At 35.4% G+C, this 24,919-nt stretch overlaps 1 protein-coding gene across 3 annotated transcripts in view; it reads right to left on the reverse strand.

Moving 5' to 3' along the window:
* Window positions 1–24,919, reverse strand: part of sh2b3 (SH2B adaptor protein 3) — a 138,567-nt gene that overhangs the window by 42,309 nt on the left and 71,339 nt on the right. Inside the window, exon 3 of one of the 3 annotated variants that reach the window (XM_073951972.1) lies at window positions 23,750–24,653. The exons of the other annotated variants lie outside the window; for them this stretch is intronic. The gene's annotated coding sequence lies outside the window, so the exon portion shown is untranslated. Of the gene's footprint in view, window positions 1–23,749; window positions 24,654–24,919 lie in introns of those variants that run through there. 3 annotated transcript variants of the gene reach the window in all.

The raw sequence follows: 24,919 nt of genomic DNA on the forward strand, positions 1-24,919 counted from the left end.
GTGTGTGTGTGTATATATATATATATATATATATATATATATATATATATATATACATACACACACACACACACACACACATATACACATACACATATACATATATATATATATATATATATATATATATATATACATATACATATACATATATATATATATATATATATATATATATATATATATATCCTCCTTTTCAAGTTTAATAGGAATATCTCCTAGATAAAGTACGTCTAATGATCAGGAATATGAAGACCAATTTTTTTTTGTTTTCTAAAAAACGATAAATTCTAGAGTACTGCCAGAATTTGCACATGACATGTCTTTTTTACTCCACACCAACAAAATAATTTATGGCAATAGCCCAAAAGTTAGTACACTCTTAATTGATATGGAAAGGAAATGCAAAGGAAAAATTAAATAAAAAATGAAAAAACATATTTAGTTGAAATTTAGAGTTTGAAATTTGTTTTTTCTTTATTTTGCTTGAACTTAAATGGATATTTCTATAATTCAAACAAGTACATTTCCTTATTTGAATCATGACTATTATGGTTTAATATTACATATTATTCATTCATTCATTTTCTTTTTGGCTTAGTCCCTTTATTAATCTGAGGTCGCCTAAACGGAATTAACCGCCAACTAATCCAGCATATATTTCCATACAGTGGAAGCCCTTCCAGCTGCAACCCATCTCTGGGAAACATTACATATTATAATATATATATATTACTTATTATAAAATTACAACCCCAAATCAGAAAATGTTGGAACAGTATGAAGAAAGCAAATACAAAATGAAAGTCACTTTTCATTGCAGACAATACGAACACAAAATATTTAATGTCTTGTCTGGACAACTTCATTTCATTTATAAAAATACATCTTTCCCTGTCATTCAGACCTGCGACACATACCAAAAAAAAAATGGGCTAGGGCTTGTAATCAGGTAAATTGGTTAAATGATGTGGTTTGAAACAGGTGATGTCAACAGGTGATTGTAATTGCAATTTGGTACAAAAGCAGCAGACAAGAAAGGTGTAGTCCTTTAGGACAAAGATGGGTTGATGATCTCCAGTTTGTCAGAGACGCCCATATATATTTCAACAAGACACCGACAAAGCACACATTACAAACTCCTGGCTGAGGAGGAAGAGGATACAGTTACTTGACTGGCCTGCCTGCAGTCCCGACCTGTCTCCAATAGAGAATATGTGGGGAATTTTGAAGCGAAAAATGCGGCCATGAAGACCCTGTACTGTTGCCCACCTTAAGATTTGTTTACAGGAAGAAAATTACACGTAAAACAAGTCACCACTTCTTTCATCTTAAGACCTTAAACGTCTTTTAAGTGTTGTGAAAATAAACGGCAACATTCAAAGTATATTTATGCAACAAAACAGGAATGTTACCATTACAAAAACAATCACGTCACTGCACAGCAAACATGACGCAATAAAGAAATCATTTCCCATCAAACACTATTAAGTAATTTATACTCGACTTGCAGAATATTCTAAATATGCCAGAGTGTATAATGCAAACTTGATGCCACAAAACTAGAAAACACCTATTGTAGTGACTGACAGTATCTGTACTGACGGAAATGTTCTACACTAACATGACACAACAAATACGGAGCGTCACGTCGCGACCTGCAGTGTAGACACAGCTGTTAGTAAAGAGAAAAAACACAAACACACTACCAGCAAACACCTTTGATATACAAATTAAAGAGCCGTGGCATTTCCACGTGAACACACACGCTGAAAAACCACGCTGTGAAAACTAAACACCATGAGCTCATTTTGAGGGACCAAAACTGAAAACAAAAGCACGTCTCCATATCTGAGAAGGCCTCTTTGCTTATAATGTCTCCTGGATGAATGCATGACAAATCGGACACTTTATATCCAGCATTAATCTGCATTTTGTATCTGGAGAGCAGTGGTGGAAAGAGTACTGAAAAACCATACTCTTGTAAAAGTACCATTACATGGCCAAAAATGTAGTGCAAGTAGAGAAAAGGGTATCTTTTGTAAATATTACCCAAATCATGAGTAAAAAGTAGCTCTTTTAAATGTACTCAAGAGTCTTAAGCTGTGAAAAGCTGATGCGTTTACAGGCAGTTTGTGCATGTGTGTGAAAACGTAACATTCTGTAGTGCATTTAGTGATTGTTAAAGGCCATGTCAAGATTTCCGTCATCTTCTCTTCAGTGACATGCCATCTAAACAGTCTCAGGGTCATTGCGTGTGAAAATTTTGGACGTTCTTGAACACTTTCCAAACATGTCTTGAAATTGTTTGTAATGGTATCGTTTGGGATTATTTCAATACCAGTGGTAAATCGATACTTTTAAAATGGTACCCTTGCCAAAATGACGCCTGAACCGATACTTTTGAGCCACAAAATTATGGTGTCTCTTTTATTTGACAAAATCTTTTAAAAAATAATTTTAATAGAACTATTTAATTAAATTTTAAAGTTGAATTCATATTTTATATATTTGAATTACATCAATATATTTCCTTTGATCATTTGTTGGTTAGCATGAATTTAAGATTAGCTTTATGAAATTACATTAGCTTACTACTAACCTGTGGAAAGGCTGTCATCAAAATACTGAACTCCTTTTTTCTAAGGCTGGGGCATGTAACTATGTTTACATGGACATCAGTGATCTAATGATTTGCCTTAATCTGAATAAAACAATAATATGATTAAGTTGTTTACATGATCCCGTTTTACATGTTATAGTACATAGATCGATTAACGTCCATGCCTCACCACTCTATCAATGTTTCCTGTAAGTTCAGGTGTTTCATTTTTAATTTTTCGATTTTAACTGCAGTTTCACTTTCACTCAGGAACATTTCATTCATGGCCCCATGACAAACAGGTATTTGATCCGAGCATTAAGTAAGGACTGGTAGAAGACTGCTTTTTTTAATGGAATTTGATACCGCAGGTATTTCGCGACGCAGGTGTCAGTGGTCCTTTAAGGTAATCAAAAATCACTGTTTACATGGTAGTCTAAACTCTTAATCAGAGTATTGTCTTAATCATATTCTAATCGGAGCATCGCTGTCCATGTACATACGCATTGAAAGTGCCAGATGATGACGCAAGCTTTCATAAACAGTGCATTCATCTCCCTTTAAGTTGATTCCATGAGCCCTCAAATGTTTCATTAAAATTGACGTGCTTCCCCCTACATGCAACTTTTGTAAAGCATCTTCTTCATGTTGTTGTGTCAGAATCCTTTAAGCACATTTGATGAACACGATCATGCGTGTTGATCTGAAGCAAAGAGCATAGAACCACTTGCTTGGTGATTTCCAAAAATCTATTTATTTTTAATAAACCATAAGAATTACCATATTTTATCCAAAACCTACTGAAGAAAAAAGTAGTTGTTTATAATTACTATATACTATATAGTTACTATAGTAGCTTATAGTTACTAGTTCTATTGGATTGCGACCCCTGGGGAAATTACATTATATTAAAGGCATAGCAATAGCGTCAGATGCAGCAGATTGATTTTATAACACCAAGCTACACTTTCTGGTCTATTTGCAGCACTCACATTCATTTAAAAAATTAAACGAACAATAGACTTGGGTCTATTGGAGTGTGTGTGCCATTGCATGCAAGGTTTCTGTATTTATAACCACCTCAAAGGATATTGGGGGTCACGAGTCACTGGCATTGTCATTTTAGGGGTCACGGGCTGAAAAGTTTGGGAACCCCTGTATTAAACAACAAACATATAGCATCTTAAAAATAGTCCATTTCAAATGCAAATGACTCATTTGAGTCTTTAAATGAATCAAAATCACACATGAAATCACAAATGATCGCTCTGAATTAGTGTAATGAATCAGTCACTGAATTTCTGACAGCTGTATTAAACAACAAACATACAGCATGTTAAAATAGTCCAATGCAAATGACTCATTTGAGTCAGTCTTTATATGAATCAAAATCACTCTTGAAACCACGAATTATCAGTCTGAATTAGTGTAATGAATCACTCACTGAATTTCTGACAGCTGTATTAAACAACAAACATACAGCATGTAAAAATATTCCAATTCAAAAGCAAATGACTCATTTGAGTCAGTCTTTAAAAGAATCAATATCACAAATGAAATCACAAAATATCGCTCTGAATTAGTGTAATGAATCACTCTCTGAATTTCTGACAGCTGTATTAAACAACAAACATACAGCATGATAAAATAGTCCATTTCAAAAGCAAATGACTCATTTGAATCATACTTTAAATGAATTCAAATCCCTCATGAAATCCCAATTATCAGTCTGAATAAGTATAAATCACTCACTGAACTTCTGACAGCTGCATGAAACATACAAAAAGCCATTAAATATGGTCCAGCTCAAAAACAACTGACTCATTTCAATAATTCTTTAAATGAATCAAAATCACTCTTGAAACCACCAATTATCAGTCAGAATTAGTGTGATGAATCACTCATTGATTTTCTAATCACTGCATTAAACAACAAACATATATATTTTTAAAAACAGTCCAATTCAAAAGCAAATGACTCGTTTGAATCATTCTTTAAATGAATCAAAAGTACTCTTGAAACCAAACTATCACTACGAATAAGTGTAATGAATCACTCATTGAATTTCTGACAGCTGTATTAAACAACAAACATACAGCATGTTAAATTAGTCCATTTCAAAAGCAAATGACTCATTTGAGTCAGTCTTTAAATGAATCAAAATCACACATGAAATGACAAATGATCGCTCTGAATTAGTGTAATGAATCAGTCACTGAATTTCTGACAGCTGTATTAAACAACAAACATACAGCATGATAAAATAGTCCATTTCAAAGCAAATGACTCATTTGAATCATACTTTAAATGAATTCAAATCCCTCATGAAATCACAATTATCAGTCTGAATAAGTATAAATCACTCACTGAACTTCTGACAGCTGCATGAAACATACAAAAAGCCATTAAATATGGTCCAGCTCAAAAACAACTGACTCATTTCAATAATTCTTTAAATGAATCAAAATCACTCTTGAAACCACCAATTATCAGTCTGAATTAGTGTAATGAATCACTCATTGATTTTCTAATCACTGCATTAAACAACAAACATATATATTTTTAAAAACAGTCCAATTCAAAAGCAAATGACTCGTTTGAATCATTCTTTAAATGAATCAAAAGTACTCTTGAAACCAAACTATCACTACGAATAAGTGTAATGAATCACTCATTGAATTTCTGACAGCTGTATTAAACAACAAACATACAGCATGTTAAATTAGTCCATTTCAAAAGCAAATGACTCATTTGAGTCAGTCTTTAAATGAATCAAAATCACACATGAAATGACAAATGATCGCTCTGAATTAGTGTAATGAATCAGTCACTGAATTTCTGACAGCTGTATTAAACAACAAACATACAGCATGATAAAATAGTCCATTTCAAAGCAAATGACTCATTTGAATCATACTTTAAATGAATTCAAATCCCTCATGAAATCACAATTATCAGTCTGAATAAGTATAAATCACTCACTGAACTTCTGACAGCTGCATGAAACATACAAAAAGCCATTAAATATGGTCCAGCTCAAAAACAACTGACTCATTTCAATCATTCTTTAAATGAATCAAAAGTACTCTCGAAACCACCAATTATCAGTCAGAATTAGTGTGATGAATCACTCATTGATTTTCTGATCACTGCATTACACAGCAAACATACAGCATGTTAAAATAGTCCAATTCAAAAGCAAATGACTCGTTTGAATCATTCTTTAAATGAATCAAAAGTACTCTTGAAACCACAAACTATCAGTTCGAATTAGTGTAATGAATCAGTCACTGAATTTCTGACAGCTGTATTAAACAACAAACATACAGCATGTTAAAATAGTCCATTTCAAAAGCAAATGACTCATTTGAATCATTCTTTAAATGAATCAAAAGCACTCTTGAAACCACAAACTATCAGTCTGCATTAGTGTAAAGAATCAGTCACTGAATTTCTGACAGCAGTATTAAACAACAAACATACAGTATGTTAAAATAACTCAAGTGAATCATTCTTGAAATGAATTCAAATCCCTCATGAAATCACAATTATCAGTCTGAGATAGTGTAATGACTCACTCGCTGAATTTGGCCTTTCATATAAGCCACTTTTAATACCAAATGATCAACTAGAAGTCAAGTTATTGTTTGTTGTTCCTAAAACTTGGTTAGGCGACAAGACTTCTGTCAGGTAGTGTACACACAGTTAGAATAAATTACAGTTAAACACCCAACAGTACAGAAATTCACCCCAAGCTCGTTGTATACTTGACACACACTGCACAGCTGTTGTAAATATTCACACTGGGGGCCTTTAACTGTGGTTGAGTCCAAAAAAATAAGCATAACACAGGCGTCACTGAGCTGTTCTGCTGAATTACAGGCGACGCTGCGATGATACACAGTCAATATTTTGAGCAGCGGCTGTTTCACACCCACCACCCACATGCCCGTGTTTGTCCTCCAAACGCACAGCTCTCAAAGGTATTGGGTGAATGTGTTTTACACAAAAACACCAACCACCCAAAGATGAGGAACTGCCGTTTGCAAAAAGCACACAGCGGATCTCATTTCAGTCCTGATGCTGCAGACGTAAAGGCTTTGGCCAGTCTGAATTAGTAACGATGACAGATTGAGATTGAGCTATATGAGGAAATAAATAAAGCAGTAGATCACAGACAAAACAAACCAGCCAGATAATGGAAACCGTGATGTTCAATAACACTAAATTATTAAATAGGGTTAACAATGTGCTACGATATCCACAGACAAATAAACACACACTCCAAAAATGACTGCCTGCTCAAACTACATACTTGAAACAACACAATTCTTAAGTTTTTTGGCACAACTTAATTGTTTTAAGCTCAATCTACTCAAATCTGTAAATATGTTAACGTAGTTTTCTGTGTGGAGTTTGCATGTTTTTCTTGTGTTGGCGTGCGTTTCCTCCAGGTTTAGCCAAGTGTGCCGCAAGCCTACGTTTGAGTGAAGGTTTCGGCCGTTAGATCGCCCCCTGGGGGCTGGCTGCAGCACAAGTCATAAAGCCCGCCTCCTCCGTGTTAATGAAGGAGACTTGAGCCCAAATAAAAAAAAATATTACACTTGTAATAAAATGTCCCGAAAGATAGTTCTGGTCGATTAAGGCACTGGTTATTGTGCTGAAATAGGTGCAGATCTTCATTTTTGTTAACAGTTTGTTTTTAGCAGTAATTTAATGCTGGGCGTGTCATCGTGATTGACAGCTGTGATTGACAGTTTCTCAAAGCAGCGCGTCTGAGCTTCGGCAGGAGACTGAAGTAGACTGAAATGTTATTATTCGATTTCTGTGTTATTTTACAATGACAAAATGAGTTCAGCAGTAAACTATAGTTTCTGACATACATGATCCTGGTGGAACACTCTTTATTCGCTAAGTTCAGGGCTTTTTTCGGGCTTTATTAGTTTGCTGATACACGCCTAGCCACCCAGATAGCAAAACACAGTTCCGGCTAGATTCTCGCCTGCCGGAGACTTATCTCTTAGAGCTCAGACTGACTAATGTTACCTCTGCTGGACCTACTCCGGATGCCTGGACTCACTACCCAATTCCAGCCTGAGTCAATCGAGCCAGATGCGGCGGCCGAGCGAGCAGGCACTGCCGCATGCGAGCCGGAATCAGCCCGCGACGCCGCGAGTAAGTTATGCGCTGCGGCCTGGAGCTGGCGCGATTGAATATATAAAACCCTCATATTTGTTAACGTTATTACATCCATTTGTGTTGATATGACAGCAAACGCATGCTGAGAAGTTCGGGGGGCGTAGTTGATTTTACATAAAGCGTTTGGTTGGAAGCTCGACTCCGCTCATTTTCGCGGCTCCTCCTCTGGCTCCATCAGACAATCCTTCTGCGCATGTCAAGGCTCCAATTTCAGCAGTCTTTTGCGACAGTTTGTGCCCGTCAAGCAGGCGTTTTGCCCTCAAGGCGTTCAATGGGAAAAAGGGCTGTCGCGTCGTCCATATTTTTTACTGTCATTGGGTTTAGCCCACAAGTCCAAAGACATGCTGTACAGGTGAATTGGGTAAGCTAAAATTGTCCGTAGTGTATGTGTGTGAATGAGAATGGTTTCCCAGTGATGGTTTGCAGCTGGAAGGGCAAACGCTGCGTAAAGCATATGCTGGATAAGTTGGTGGTTCATTCCGCTGTGGCGACCCCTGATTAATAAAGGAACTAGGCTGGAAAGAAAATGAGCGAATGAGTTTAACAAGAGACGAATGATGTTCTGAAGATAAACGAAGGTTTTAGGGGATTGGAGCAACATGAGGGTGTGTATTTAATGACAGAATTTTTGTTTTGGGGTGAACTAGCCCTCAACATTTTATTTAGGCAATTTGAACTAGTATGCCTTCATCAGTAATCAGTCCAAGGCACTCGAAAAATGTGGAAAATACTGTTGTTGTTTTGACGAATGCCTTACCCAAAGAAAATCGACCAAATATTTGAGTTACCCCTGAGCGCTTTTTGTTAGTTTTTCTGGATTTGTATGCCTTCCTGTTGTCACGATTAAAAGTTTCAGGTTAAGCCATGGTAAAGTTTCTGGCGTATTGCAGTTTCAAATCATTAAAAACCATGACTGATTATCATGATTTTGAAAACTCCCTGTAAATCCTAAAAGGTTGCAGTGTAACTGTTTATTTAAGCAAGGAAAATAAGTATTGATCACCATTTTTCTCAGAAAACATAAATCGAAAGGTGCTGGTGACTTGAAAATATCCCGAATGTTGGTAACAACCAAAGAAATCCATATATCCAAAGAAAACAAATCTAATTAGACAACAATTGAAGTTGTGAAATAAAATGAAATGACACAGGGAAAAAGTATTGAACACATGAAGAAAGGGAGGTGTAGAAAGGCAGTGAAGGCCCAGACAGCAACTGAAATCTCTCAGTAGTTCTTCAGCAACCCTCTGCCCTTCATAAGTGTAAATGAACATCAGCTGCTTCAGTCCAACATCTACATGAGGATGAAACCAGAGTGGACATTTCAGCAAGACAATGATCCAAAACACAGCCTAGGAAACTCTCAAATGCTTTCAGAGAAAGAAAATCAGGCTGTGGAATGGCCCAGCCAATTACCTGACCCGAATCCAATAGAAAATACAAAAAAAAAGATCAGATTTGATAGATGAGACCCACATAACCATCAAGATTTTTACACTCTGTTGAAATCTGTGAAGAACTCACACCTGAGCAATGCATGTGACTTCATTCTCCACATGAGAGGCATCTTTGAGCTGCCATCACCAAAAAAAAAAGCCTTTATATAAAGTATTAAATAGACTTCAGTTTTTCAGTACTAGTGTCATTCCATTGTTATTACACATACTCATTTTCAGATTTGCTTTGTTTTATATTTTTACTTTGTATTGTTTGGGATTACCAAAATCGGGTTCCCTTCCAAGCCAACAACTCCTTTAGAAATATCATTCCCAGGAAGAAACATGACATGTTCAATACTCATTTCCCCTGCTGTATATCGACAGGTATTTATTTATAATAGGCATTTATTTATATACTGTAGTAAAAGTATGTTGTATTTCTGTAAATATGTATTTATTTTAAGTGTGTGCTGCACAATGTGGAGAAAACTCAAAAGTGAATCCCAAATCAAACTGTAATATGAGTCAGAAAAATCGCTAATATGTGTCAAATCGCATTTTTTGGCTTTTATAAAGTGCCTTTGTGAAAAAAACAAGGTAAAACATGGATCCTTGTGAAGTCATTTTTTTTTTTAACAAGCGCAGGTTTAACAAACAACATTTGACAAAAGAAATTCCAACGTGTCTATAAAAACACACACAGACACAGACAAACAGTGTAAGTGTACAGTTTAAGTCAGAATTATTAGCCCCCCTTTGATTTTTTTTTTTATTATTTATTTTTTTATATTTCTAATGTGAAAGAAAATTTTCACAGTAGGTCTAATAATATTTTTTCTTCTAGAGAAAGTCTTACTTGTTTTATTTCGGCTAGACCAAAAGCAGTTTTGAAATTTTTACGAAACATTTTAAGGACAAAATTATTAGCCCCTTCAGCTAATATTTTTTCAGACTGTCTTTAGAACAAACCATTGTTATAGAATAACTTGCCAAGTTACCCTAATTAACCTAGTTAAGCCTTTAAATGTCAATTTAAGCTGTATAGAAGTGCCTTGAACAATATCTAGTTAAATATTATTTACTGTCATCATGTCAACGATAAAATAAATCAGTTATTAGAGATAATAAATTATTAAATTATTCTGTTCAGAAATGTGTTGAAAAATAAACAGGGGGGCTAATAATTCTGAGCATGTTGAAAATGTCTGAATGTGTTGAAAAAATCTACTCAGTTAAACAGAAAAAATAAACAAAAGGTTAATAATCCAGGGGGGCTAATAATTCTGTCTTCAACTGTACATCAGACAATACAAACTTAAACTAATCTAAAATGCATTGATCCTTGTTTATGTTTTTGTCACAAAATTGCATAAAGCTGCAAATTATATATATATTGTTTGTTCATTTTCAGGAACGAAACCTTGATCGTGTCGTGGGACGTGTGTTTTTGAACATTTTCAGGTCATTTGATCAAAACCGTGATAGTATTGGTATAACCATGGCCATTTTGATCTCTTTACACCTCCAGATTCCCTCTCTGGAACTTTAATGAATATATTCTGACTTTATCAGAAATTATTTATTTTTCTGTAACAATACAGAACAATGTTTCTTTACATGTTTTGCTTAAGGACCCACAATTTGTTCATGCAAAAAGACCATTTTTAATACTACGATGAATTATATACTAATATGGTTACAATATCATTCATTTTTGAGTTAACCTAACCTAAATAATGTGCAACTGAGAAGTGGATGATGCATTTAAAACCTCAAGTTAAAGTAAACATACAAATGATTTAAAAATGTTATAACTTAGAAATGACTACCAGCACATTTGATTTAAATAAACGAACGCACATTTTTGCAACTATGTGTGTGTGTTTCTAAGTCTTTAACAAGAAACGCATGCAGCTATGTTTATTCTGCTGTGTGCATCTCGGTGTCTGATATGATTCTTGGTTTTAAATTGTGAACTGTTGTGCTTTCGGAGAAACTGGGCCACGTCAAGATTTCGCTATGACTGATGACTGCGGCCTACTTATCAGGTGCAGATTTTCATATCGATAAACGCGGGTATAAGTTCAGAGCTTCACTTGAACATGTTAAGAAGTGAAACTTTTGAGTCAGACTGGGTTTCAGTCAAGTTTCACACTGTTTCTTCAAAAGTCAATTGGAAAACAAATGAGGGCACGTAAATAGAGCGCACCAGTTCTGCTCTGTGTGTAAAAATCCATTTGTTTTCTCATCAGAGATCAGTCTTTTTACTATGATTTATTTTTAATGCTTGTTTTACAACAAATATAACCCCAAATCAGAAAATGTTGGGACAGTATGGCAAACAAAAATTAAAAAAAGGAAGTAGTGATTTTCAAATTTACTTTGACTTGTATTTCATTGCAGACAATATGAAAATATTTCATGTTTTGTCTGGTCAACCTCATTTCACTTGTGAATATACATCCTTTCCTGTCTACTTTGGCAAACCTTTGGTGGATGAAGAGAATATAGGTACTTGACTGGCCAGCCTGCAGTCCTGACCTGTCTCCAATAGAGAGTGTGGCACATTTTGAAGTGCACAATGCGACAATAAAGACCCCTTATTGTTGCCCATCTTTAGACTTGTTTGCATGAAAAAATTACACCCACAACACTTCATCACATGGTGCCTTCAGACTCTAAACGTCTTTTAAGTGTTGTTAAAAGGAATGGCAACATTATGAAGTGGTAAATGCTTTACTGTTCCAAATGTTTTGGAAATGTGTTGCAAGAACCAAAATTGGAAAACAAACGAGGGCATGTAAATAGGGCGCAACAGTTCTGCTCTACGGGCAAAAATCTATTTTTCTCATCAGAAATCAGTCTTTTTATTGTGATTTACTTTTAATGCTTGTTTTACAACAAATACAATCCTAAATCAGAAAATGTTGGGACAGTATGGCAAAGAAAAAATTAAAAAAGGAAAGTAGTGATTTCTACATTTACTTTGACTTGTATTTCATTGCAGAAAATATGAAAATATTTCATGTTTTGTCTGGTCAACCTCATTTCACTTGTGAATAAACATCCTTTCCTGTCTACTTGGGCAAACCTTTGGTGGATGAAGAGGACACAGGTACTTGACTGGCCAGCCTGCAGTCCTGACCTGTCTCCAATAATGAATGTGTGGCGCATTTTGAAGCGCAAAATGAGAAAATGAAGACCCCCACTGTTGCCCATCTTACGACTTGTTTGCATGAAAAAATGACACCCACAACACTTCATCAATTGGTGTCTTCGAACCCTAAATGTATTTTGAGTGTTGTGAAAAGGAACGGCAACATTATAAAGTGGTAAATGCTTTGCTGTTCCAATAGTTTTTTAAACATGTTGCAAAAATCTAAATTAAAAATATGTGTTTGTTTAAAAAAACAAAACAATAAAAAATACTATAAAAATCACAAGAAACAAATTAAATAATGTTTGTTGTATTGTCTGCAATGAAATACAAGTCAAAGTAAATTTAGAAATCACTACTTTCTTTTTTGTATTTCCATTTTCCATGCTGTCCCAACCTTTTCGGTATTGGGGTTGTAAAAGTTTGCAAATGTGAGGCATGTCAGATCTGGTGGGTTTGCTTCATTCCTTTTAATAAAATCCCTATGGTGAAGATAAATAGGGAAACATCCTTCTACACGTCAACACTGCTAATGAAGTGGACCAGTACTATTTCACTTTAGGAATAACAAAGATGCCAGCAAAATAAAAGGCGAATTGAAACAACACCAACTCTGGTCATCCACAATTATTATGGAATTATTCCTAATGAGATTGCAACAATGATCATGTTTGAGCTTATCTAAGCTATTATTATACTTACTATAAACAGCTGAAGTCAGAATTCTTCAGAATTATGTATAACAGAGCAAGAAATGTCTCACAGCATGTCTGATAATTTTTTTTTTCTTCTGGAGAAAGTCTTATTTGATTTATTTCAGCTAGAATAAAAGCAGTTGTTTTATTATTATTTTTTAAACATTTTAAGGTCGAATTTATTAGCCCCTTTAAGCTATTTTTTATCATCTACTGAACAAACCATTGTCATACAATAACTTGACTAATCACCCTAACCTGCCTAGTTAACCTAATTAACCTAGTTAAGCCTTTAAATGTCACTTTAAGCTGTATAGAAGTGTCTTAAAAATATCTAGTCAAATATTCTATATTGTCATGATGGCAAAGATCAAATAAATCAGTTATTAGAGATGAGTTATCAAAACTATTTTGTTTAGAAATGTGTTGAGAAATAAACAGGAGGGGGCTAATAATTCAGGGGGCTAATAATTCAGGGGGGTAATAATTCTGAGCTCAACTGTATATGTGGGACATTTATTTTAAAAACAAGACCCGCATTTTAGTCAGCATAGAATCGAGACGAAGTATCTCATTGTAAAATTAGAGAAATAAGGATTCTAAATGTATTAAGCATTTCCCCTTATAGTCATAAGCTCTGTTAACTGTAATAACTCTTTTGTTATTTTAATGTGTACACTACCTGACAAAAGTCTTGTCATCGATCCTAGTTGTAATAGCAACAAATACAAAGTTGACTTCTACTGGATCGTTTGGAAAAGTGGCAGAAGGTCATGAAAGGTCAAATTCTTCAGCAGGATAGCGCTCCTTCTCATACTTCAGCCTCCACATCAAAGGTATCAAAGAAGGTCAAGGTGCTCCAGGATTGGCCAACCCAATCACCAGATATGAACATTATTGAGCATATCTGGGGTAAGTTGAAGGAGGAGGCATTGAGGATAAATCCAAAGAATCTTGAAGAACTCTGGGAGTCCTGCAAGAACGCTTTCTTTGCCATTCCAGATGACTTTATTAATCAGTGATTTGAGTCATTGCAGAGATGTGTGGATGCAGCCCTCCAAGCTCATGATGGAGTCAGACACAATATTCATTCTGTTTCCACTGCAGCATGACTTTATATTTTATACTGGACATTATTTCTGGTAAGTGACAAGACTTTTGTCAAAGCAAAGTCAGACCTTACTGTCCTAATGAAATGATCAAAAATCAACTCATGATCATGTGTTATTTTGGTAAAATAAGCATAATCTTTATTTAGAGGCCTTTGCACTTCATATAAGCCACTTCTGATACCAAATGATCAACTAGATGTCAAGTTATTATTTGTTGTTCCTAAAACTTGGATAGGCGACACATATTTTGTCAGGTAGTGTATATGTGAAATTAGCCAAGTATGTTTTTAATGAGGCAACAAACACATGTAAACTACTCTATATAAGTGTTTTATACACGTGTATGCATTACTTCCCATCACTGAGCTCTTACTGTAATTTTTCTGAAGAAAAAGGACACCAATAAATGTCAAAAAAGTGTGTTTATGTTAAACTCCTGTAGTTATAAATGAACATACACAACCATTTCGAGAGAATTTTAGCACTTGCCTATAAGCCACATACCTACTATGTTAATATCAGACACGAATTTATCATTTTGAATCAATGGCCCCTTTAAATCTGTGTTTTTACATGTAATGCTGTTGTTGTTAGTCTGATTTGGGTTGTTCGTGGCTCGTTAAAGAGCTAAAATGACTCTGGATGCAGTTGTGTGAGCATCTGCATGTGCAAAAGGTCACCGTGAAGCACTAACACGGTCCAGATGGGAGGATGCGGTTTTCTAGAATTAGAAATATTTTCCACAGCACTGCAAGGCTGCAATTGTTGTACAGCAAATAATCCTAGCAAAACAACACACGATTACACCTCCAACACATTCAAAACAAATCTGAAGATCTGACATTGTTATAGCACATCTTCTTTCTCTCTCTCACACATCAAAAAGCCACACCAGAAGAATCTACGATGTCTTATCCAATCCACACTCTATCGGTTTAACAAGTTGTGTCCATATATACAGTAGGTATCTGTGTACACCTTTAGGTTTCATTTTAAGGTTTGAATCACAGCTCAACCAAACTTGTTCAAACTACATCAGCCATTACAGGTCTGTGGTCTTTCGCCGTAGAAGTGAACACTATCATTTGAGGCGAACGACAGATGTTTCTCAAACGCTCCAAACTACATGACATACTTGGTAGTAAATGAGCAACAGAGACTCATTTGAGATTGCATGAATCTTTACTATGCTTCGATTCTGATGAATTGACTTCGACTGGCCAAATTTCAAATATTTTTGAACATTAACAGATGTAAAAATAGATAAATGAAAAAAAAAAATAATAATAGTTTGATGCTTGTTCAAACTAACTCGTTTTAAATTAGCTGAAAAAACAGTTTTTGTAATTATTTTGAACAAGTAGTAAGTAGGGCTGCTCGATTTTGGAAAAAAAAATCATAATCACGATTATTTTGGTCATAATTGTAATCACGATTATTCAAAATGATTATCAGTTGAAGCCAAAATTATTAGCGCTCCTGAGAATTTAGTTTTTTTTAAATAAATATTTCCCAAATGATGTTTAACAGAGCAAGGAATTTTAACAGTATTTCCTATAATATTTTTTTTCTTCTGGAGAAAGTCTTATTTGTTTTATTTTAGCTAGAATAAAAGCAGGTTTAATTATTTTGAAAACCATTTTAAAGGGTCACGAAACACCAAAACACATTTTTTGAGCTGTTGACAGTCGTATATGTGTCCCACACTGCTAAAAACACTATTAGGACACCTATATTTCACTAAAAAGTGTAAATTGGTTGTTTTTGCGTTATTTCAAGCAAATTCGTACTTCCTGTTTGAAACGAATTTTTGAAGCTGCGTCACGGCCATGACATAATAGCGTGTATTCCAGCGTGCAGACTGGACGTCTGTGCCAGAGTGAGTCTTATTACGTCTTACAGTGTGATGCATTAATGCATGAGTAAGGCTTGGTTCAAACCAATCAGCGCGCTCTATTGTGCAACTTCATTAATATTCATTACTGTCACAGTGTTTTCAGGACAGAGACGCCACGTTGTGTTGGCAAAACAAGCGTGAAGTGTTGCTTTTATAGTTTGCTGCGGTTAAGTTTCGTTTTCATTTTCTCTCTGTGAGAGCGTAGCTGGAGTCACGTGTGGATTAACAGTGTACGCGACGCGCGACAACAATAACTTACGTGTCTAAGGAGGATTATTGTTTACCTGAGAGCTGTTCTCATCTGCAAACGCAGAGATCAGGATTCGTTTGTAGTCTTCTCTTCATAAAGACACGGCTCTAGTTGCTGGGTATTGTCCTGTCTCTACAGATTTGGTAAGTGAGCGAGCAGTGCTCTTTGTTTATTCAGTTTGTTCGTATGTAACAAACTATTGCACTGAGTGTAAACACGTTAGCACCACAACCAAACTTTAACCTCGTGTAGGGTTTTTACCGCATTTAGTGACCGGAATAACACGCGCGGCTCTCTGACACTACCTGCCGTGTGCATCTAAGTTTCTGGGAAATGCGGAGGTTTTTTTTCTCTTATTCGCCGTGCGGTAACAAACATTGCATGAAAAATACACGCTTAGAGCAGTTCCTCGAATCAAATATCTTGTGTGTCGCGAGGGGCATGAATGAATTCCCTGAATGAAAGAGCCAAACTGCAGTTAAAGTCCACCATTTAATAATTTGGCAAATAATTCGACTACAGATGTCCATGTAGGTTAAACACCATCACTTTCTCCTGTATGTGTGTGTGTGTGTGTGTGTGTGTGTGTGTGTGTGTGTGTGTGTGTGTGTGTGTGTGTGTGTGTGTGTATTTTGACTCTGAAACTCGCGCGTGCCCAAATAGATACTCCCACACCCTCCCACTTTTCTTCCTCCGACACTCCCCCCTAAACAGAGCTGGACACGCCCACTTTTCTGACTTTTTCCAAAGTAGAGGTGTGAAAACACCCTGCTGAAACGAGGGGGTTTCATGACCCTTTAAGGTCAATATTATTAGCCCCCTTAAGCAATATATTTTTTGATTGTCTGCAGAAGAAACCACTGTTATACAATGACTTGCCTAATTACACTAATTAAGCTTTCGAATTGCACTTTAATCTGAATGCTTGTATTTTGAAAAACATCTAGTAAAAGGTTATGCACTGTCATCATAGCAAAGATAAAAGAAATCAGTAGTTAGACATGAGATATCAAAACTAGTATGTTCAGAAATAAGTTTTAAAAAAAATCTTTCCATTAAACAGAAATTGGAGGAAAAGGGTTGCTAATATTCAGGAGGGCTGATAAATCTGACTTCAACTGCAAATATACAGTTATTTTCCACCCTGCAAAGGAAAGAGAAATAAATACAATAGAATAAAAATATGAAACAAACTGTGCTTTAAGCATCTTCACCCTAAGAAAAACACTTTAGCTACAAAAATCCTTCAGTCAGGAGCAGTGAGGAATTTTCTCGTCGTTTGATTAATGATAAATCAGGCGGCAGCATTTCGCACTGTCTCTTTAATGGTTTCTTTTTCACATTTCTTTTGATTCTCAACTCGTTTGTTTATTATGCAAATATATGTTAATATGAATAATAACTAATCACCGCGTTTTGACACCTATTTGACCATTAAAGCGTTCAAGTTAAGATTACTTTAGATGTCTGCGCTCCTCTGCTCGTCTCAGTGTGCGAATGAGACCGAATGCTGAACGTGTGCTTATGTGTGTTTCGCGCTTTTGGTATATGATGCAATGATCGTTTATCTCGATTAATGGTTTTTCATAATCGTTAGAAGCCATAATCGAAATCGAATCGGATTTTCGATTAATTGCACAGCCCTAGTAGTAAGTTAAATTTAGCATTTTGTGTTGGGACAACATGAAAGAATTGTGTTGGTGTAACTACCTGTGTAGTGGATTTGTAGTTCCCAGCGTGCTGTGTGGGATTGTAAAGAAGAAAAAGTGAAAAAGTTGACTGAGACCCAATGTTAAGCGCACACACATAGCTCAGAGTCACAGAGCTCGTAAGCTTGCGGAGTGAACCAAATGGGTTGTATTTTCTGAGTGGACAGCGACAATGTCCATTGCAACAAATGCAACAAGTTGTTTTCTTGTATAAGCGGAAACGCAAGCAATCTGGCCAGGTAGAATTATCTTTAAAAGTGCATCAATTGCAGAAAGACAAATGAAAAGGTTTTTACTGCCTAGCTACTATCGGTAACGTTACATCATTCACACCGTTATGTCAGCAGTCAATCACCTAAATTAGTTTAATATTAATAGTTAAATAAACACACATTCGGTTACAATGAAAACTATTTTTTCAGCAGCATCCTAAATTAATCTTAAACATTAAAAATGTTTTTATATCAGCTGTATTTACAAATGTAGCATATGAATAGTCTAGTATAAAACACGCTTATTAAGAAATTATTTAAAAAACTGCTTATTTATACATTGCTAAATATTCATAACCGCGTTCGTGTTAAAATAAAACCTGCTAAATTTGGCTATCTATAATCCCTAATAACAACTCCTGCATAGCAGTCCTATAACATTCTGTCACTCGATGATACTCAAATACCCTGTCAGAAAAGTCTATTTAGGCTGGAAATGAGCTTTTTACTGTGTCTGCTGTATGATGTTTTTGTGTTTTTACATAGATAAATATGGCCACAGTGTAAATCCACAGTACAGTTACGTACTGTTAGCCACATTAGATAGTTATGATAACATGATATATGCCTTCAGTGATTTCCTGAAGCTATATACCAAAAAATAACACAACTTAAATAACTAAAGCAGTCCATACCGTCGATTTCATATAAAGTAAGAGATTGCGATGACATATGATGACGTGTGCAGGTGTTGTAGTGCTGTCTCATTTCTTAGAGGTAAATTTTGGAGGCCTTCCCCTTCACATTCTGTTTCAAGGGTCAAGAAAAAGGGGTAGGGGAACAAAAATAAAATTGGGATTGGGCCTAAATTAATCTTAGCTGTTTTCAGCTAAAAGAAAGAACTCTTAGAGTAAAATCTTTATTTAGTTTGAATATTTAGAAGAATTTTAGGAGAGGTTTTGAGTTTTGTGGCCTTGCAAAAGCACATTTGCAGAACATTAATGTTTGCTGCTTCACTCAGTAGTTATGCTTCCACTTTGCTTACAATATTGCTTTCAACATTCATGGAAAGGGCAAGGCTGCATCCGAAATCTTCATTCAAACTTGAATATACAACACAATGGTAGGGTTAGAAAAGTGCAACCTTTATACTACACCTATACTACAAATTTGAAAAACTTCAATAAATGCACAAGCAAAAACGGAGTAGGACAAACTATTTATCCAATGAGAAAAATCACTTAAAGGCATGTAGATGGTCAGAGAATAACCACTCATTTCAAAGCATCTCTAAAAAACACAGCACACCCGAGCTTGAAGCAGTACTTGTATAACAAGACGTACCTAATAAAGTGGCCACTAAAGTGTACTCTACCATCACTGCAACTCATCCATCTGAAAGCTAATTCTTTTAACCGAAATGTTTAAACTAAAGAACAAGTACCTAGAAAAGACAGACAAAACATAGTAGGCTGTATATTCTTTACACTCACCTAGTTAGTCATATTCAACTTTAATTCCATAACAATAATACAACATTTCTGTGAAATCTGACAGCAGATAATCATAGTAATTTATCTGCTGTGCACAGGCTGGTTTTAAAGTTAGCACTTCCCTGGGACCAAGTTTCTCACGCAAAAGAAATTATCAGCCAGCCTGCAGCTTCCTCTCTTAGCATAGCTGCCCTCGCGGCTGCTATTGTAGCAAACACACCAAACATAGAGCGTGCAATTACAGAATCAAACATACAGACTATGTAGCCTCAACTTTCCCACACATTAAAACTCTAACGCACGATCAGGAAAAGGATTTCTTTTTTTAAAATGATCAACCTCATAATAGAAACATCAATGCTAATTTGAAGCTACGACGTGTGTGCATGCTTCTGACATTTATTGCAGTGTATACACTTTAAGTGATTGAACTTCCTTGGCCTTCGTTGCCTTTCCCTTATATAGGCATTCAGAGCAAGTCCTCGCATCTCTGCCAAGATTCCAGAGCAGCCAATCAGAGCTTTGATATGGTCTTGCCATGACCTCTCAAGTGAGCAGACGTCATTTGCTGCTCGAATGAATTAGCAAAACCAGCAATTAGTCTATCGTGCAGTGGAGCGAGGCGGAGGGACATGCAGATAAACCAGTGAGCGTGTCTTTATTAGTTTCATTTGATATGATAGTATCTATATTATAATAGGCTGTTTGTTTTCGATGAGTGTGTGTAAATTAGGCTAAATGACTGTTGCTGTGATCATATCACTTACTTTATGAATCATACCTATCACTGGCGGTTTTGATTTAAAGCAATTGCTCAGCCCTTTCACACGTGAGGTGAAAATACTCCAGCTGACCCTCCAGCATGAGGTTTTTTTGTGCCCAGTACTTAATCTGTTGTGTTCAATAATTCCCAAAGTGACCGGTCGTTTATCACATGACCCACCAGCCCAATGATCTACAGCTGAAACCAGAAGTTTACATACACTGTAAAAAAAAGGCATATAACCATGTAAACAAAAGTCAGATGTTAATGTGACTAAACTTTTTCTCCTTTGGATAAGGTAGGATTATAAAATTTGTTTCTTTTATGCTTAATAGCAGAATAATGAGAGAGATATTTTTGAGAAATTGTTATAACTTTTTTTGAATGTCAAGTTTACACACAATAAGATTATTCTGCCTCTGAAAAAGCTCAGATGATGGTGTCGAAGTTTTGGAAGTTTCTGATTGGCTAATTGATAACATTTGAGTTAATTGGAGGCACAACTGTAGAATGGTATTTAAGGAAAACCTCAAACACACTGCTTCCTTGTGTGACAACATGGGAAAATCAACAAGCCAGAATCAACAACAAAAGCCAGATTACAATTAGCTAAATTACACTGGGAAACAAATCATTTTTGGAGACATGTCCTGTGGTCTGATGGAGCTAAGATTGAACTGTTTGGCCATAATGACCAGTGTTACATTTGGAGGACAAAGGGGAAAGCTTACAAGTCTAGGAACACCATCCCAACTGTGAAGTATGAGGGCGGCAGCATCATGTTGTGGGGCTGTTTTGCTTTAGGAGGGACCACTTCACAGCATAGATGGCATCATGAAGAAAAAACATTATGTAGAAATACTGAAGCAACATCTCAAGACATCAGCCAGGAAATTAAAACTTGGCTACAAATGGCTCTTCCAAACGACCATGACCCTAAGAATACTGCCAAATTAGTTCGAATGTGCTTTAAGAACAACAGAGTGAATGTTTTGGAGTGGCCATCACAAAGCCCTGACCTCAAGCCTATAGAAAATTTGTGGGCAGAGTTGAAAAAGCTTGTGCGAGCAAGACAGCCAACAAATCTGACTCAGTTACACCAATTCTGTCAGGAGGAATGGGCCAAAATTCCTTCCAACTATTGTGGGAAGCTTGAGGAGGGATACCCAAAACATTTGACCAAAGTTATATAATTTAAAAGCAAAGCTACATAAATACCAAGGAAATGTATGTAAACGTTTGACTGTCGAGAAATTAATAATAATAAAAAAAATTATCAAAAAAAATTCTCTCATTATTCTGTCATTTAGCAAATGTAAATCATTTAGGTAATTCTGGCAAACCTAAAATAGTAAACATTACGTATAATTTATCATCAGACATTTTTTTTTTATGGTTATGTTCCTTTTTTTTTTAGAGTGTATGTAAACTTCTGGTTTTAACTGTATGTATAAATGATATTTTGTTTCTTTGACAAATCGAAAAATGTTTTAATTTTATTGTTTTGATACGATTCCCAATCATGTGATAGAACATATGTTTTGTATTTTAAACAGCTTAATAATGTTCGTAATATTTGTTATATGATGGTTAACGGGCGCCACTGTTGTTGCAAGAAGTTATACGACTGCAGTCAGAAGTTAAGTATTTATTAAACTACGCATTAATTGTATTATTTAAGCGTCTAAACCTACCTCAACCCTAAACCCAACCCTCACGGTAATGTAAAAATTGTACAGTGTCACAAAAATAACGCTATATCGACGCAAGCATCTTCAGCTGTATCCCATGTAGACTTCCCCCTTTCCTTCAGTACGGTAAAGTCTAGATGGGATACAGCTGAGGATAGTCCTCGGTAACTTCCAATTGCAGCTGTATCCCTTCTAGCAACAACCGCAGGAGAGATCCGAACTGCTGGATTTACTTCATGTTTATTCATAATTTTTAAACTATAAATGTTATTTGTTTGAAAGCAGGGATAAATTGTGATTTATGACAAGCACTGCGCACCTCTTTCTAAACCTCACATGGCCGTCAGATTTGAATTTTAGCAGGTGATGATGTGGGCTTTGAACATTTTAAATCACACGGGTGTGATCATACACTTCAAAGACCAGCCAAGGCTGATCACACCGGTGTGATTGTACGTGTAAAAGGGTTATGGAGTTTTAAATGCATTAAAAAAAATTTGTACTTCATGGATGAATATATCATGAATAATGCAAGTTATTATTTCCTCTGTACCATAGCTTTTAAGTATAATTTGTATTCATACGCACTATATAAAAATGTAAAGGTCTTAAAGGGATAGTTCACCCAAAAATGAAATTGAACTCATCATTTATTCTCCCCTCATGTGGTTTTAAACCTTTATGGAATTCTTTCTTCTGTCGATGATTAAAGAAGATATTTGGTAAAATGCTAGTTGCTGGCACTCATTGCCTTCTATGACTTTGCTTTCAACTCAGAAAACACATTATAACAAGTGCAAAGCGAGTAAATGATAGTAGAGTGCTTATTTTTGAGTGAACTATCCCTTTAAGGCCACTGACACAATATTTGACATTAAAGCCAACTGGTTCCCACGGTTTACTGTTAAACTTGACACTTCAAGACAACTCATACCAGACTGACGTCAATGACAAATGCAGTTGTTACTTGCGAGACTCAGTGGCATCAGCACATCTATTCTGAACTGCTATTCTAGATTTGACTTCAACTACTACAGTGCAGTTGGTGCTTATATGACTATCATTGACGTCTAAATGTGCCATTAAAGAAAATGCATGAATGAAATGTGCAGTTTTGTGAGCCAAAACACTGCAAGGCTCTTAAAAATTCGTTTATGATTGCTTCAAGTCACCACATTTCATGATATAATTATCACTCCAGATTTAAATGTGTGAATTAAATGTATATTTTTAAAGATTGCATACATGCATAATTGTTTTGGCTAAAGAACACAATGTAATTGACGACTGCTTATATTATAAATGAATATTTCAAGACAAGTCACACAAGATTTCATAGTAAAATTAGCAAAGGGAGTTAGCAACATGCTTATTTAAACAAAAATTAAATTCAACCAAATTTAAATAACAGGCTTCAAGACAAGTCACGCAGATTTTCAAATGCAACTTTAATGCATTTATGTGATATATTGTACTAATTTTTAAGATAATATTTGTATATACAGTTGAAGTCAGAATTATTAGCCCCCCTTTTATTTATTTATTTTTTTTTTGAATATTTCCCAAATGATGTTTAACAGAGCAAGAAATTTTTCACAGTGTGTCTGATAATATTGTTTTCTTCTGGAGGAAGTCTTATTTGTTTTATTTCGGCTAGAATAAAAGCAGTTTTTAATTTTAAACACCATTTTACGGTCAATATTATTAGTCTGTTTAAGCAATATTTTTTTGTCGATAGTCTACAAAACAAACCATCATTATACAATAACTTGCCTAATTACTTTAACCTGCCTAGTTAACCAAGTTATGCTTTTAAATGTCGCTTTAAGCTGTATAGAAGTACCTTGAAAAATATCTAGTCAAATATTATTTCCTGTCATCATGGCAAAGATAAAATAAATCAGTTTTTTGAAATGAGTAATTAAACTATTATATTTAGAAATGTGTTGAAAAAAATCTCTTTGTTAAACAGAAATTGGGGAAAAAAATAAACGGGAGCTACTAATTCTGATTTCAACTGTATATGGAAGAAAGTATGTGCTATTGAACAACAAACTGTAAAAGCAAACAACGGTCCAACCATTCCTTGAAAATCCTGTCAAGTTTTAAACATCCACCCTTTTTTCACTGATACTGATCAACAGTAAAACATTTTTCCAATATATACCATGTTACAGAAAGCCAGCGACTATAAAATCAAATGACCTATTTTCAGCGACCAAAAACTGGTTGAATCTCTAATATCAACACAACTCCAGCGGTGCCATGGCCCGTGTAGAGCACGTCTTAGGATTATCATCGAGTAAAAATGTCTTTTCATTAATATCGACATAAATCAGCCCAGCCCTACACAATGTATATTCAAGCACTAGAAAATACCCATAATGCATTAGACTGATTTCACGTGGCCGCCATTTATAAAACGAAATCAAGGCTGCGGTGGGAAGAAACCTGGAAGTATCGCCTGAGTCAAACAGGAATGTTGTATACATGGCTGTACATCATATAATTGAAGAGAAAGCGAAACAAATCTATATTTTCACCGTCTTCTGAGTTACTCAAAGGCTTTAAAACACTCCAGTGTTTGTGCATCTGTGTTTGCACTCGGTGAACGGTCACGGCCAATCAGTGTCATTTCTGTTGAGCACTGATGAATACCATGGCAAATCAGCAGTGTTCAAGAGCGCACTTAGCAGTTAA

The sequence above is a fragment of the Danio rerio genome, chromosome 5 (genome assembly GCF_049306965.1).
Source record: "Danio rerio strain Tuebingen ecotype United States chromosome 5, GRCz12tu, whole genome shotgun sequence".
NCBI lineage: Eukaryota > Metazoa > Chordata > Actinopteri > Cypriniformes > Danionidae > Danio > Danio rerio.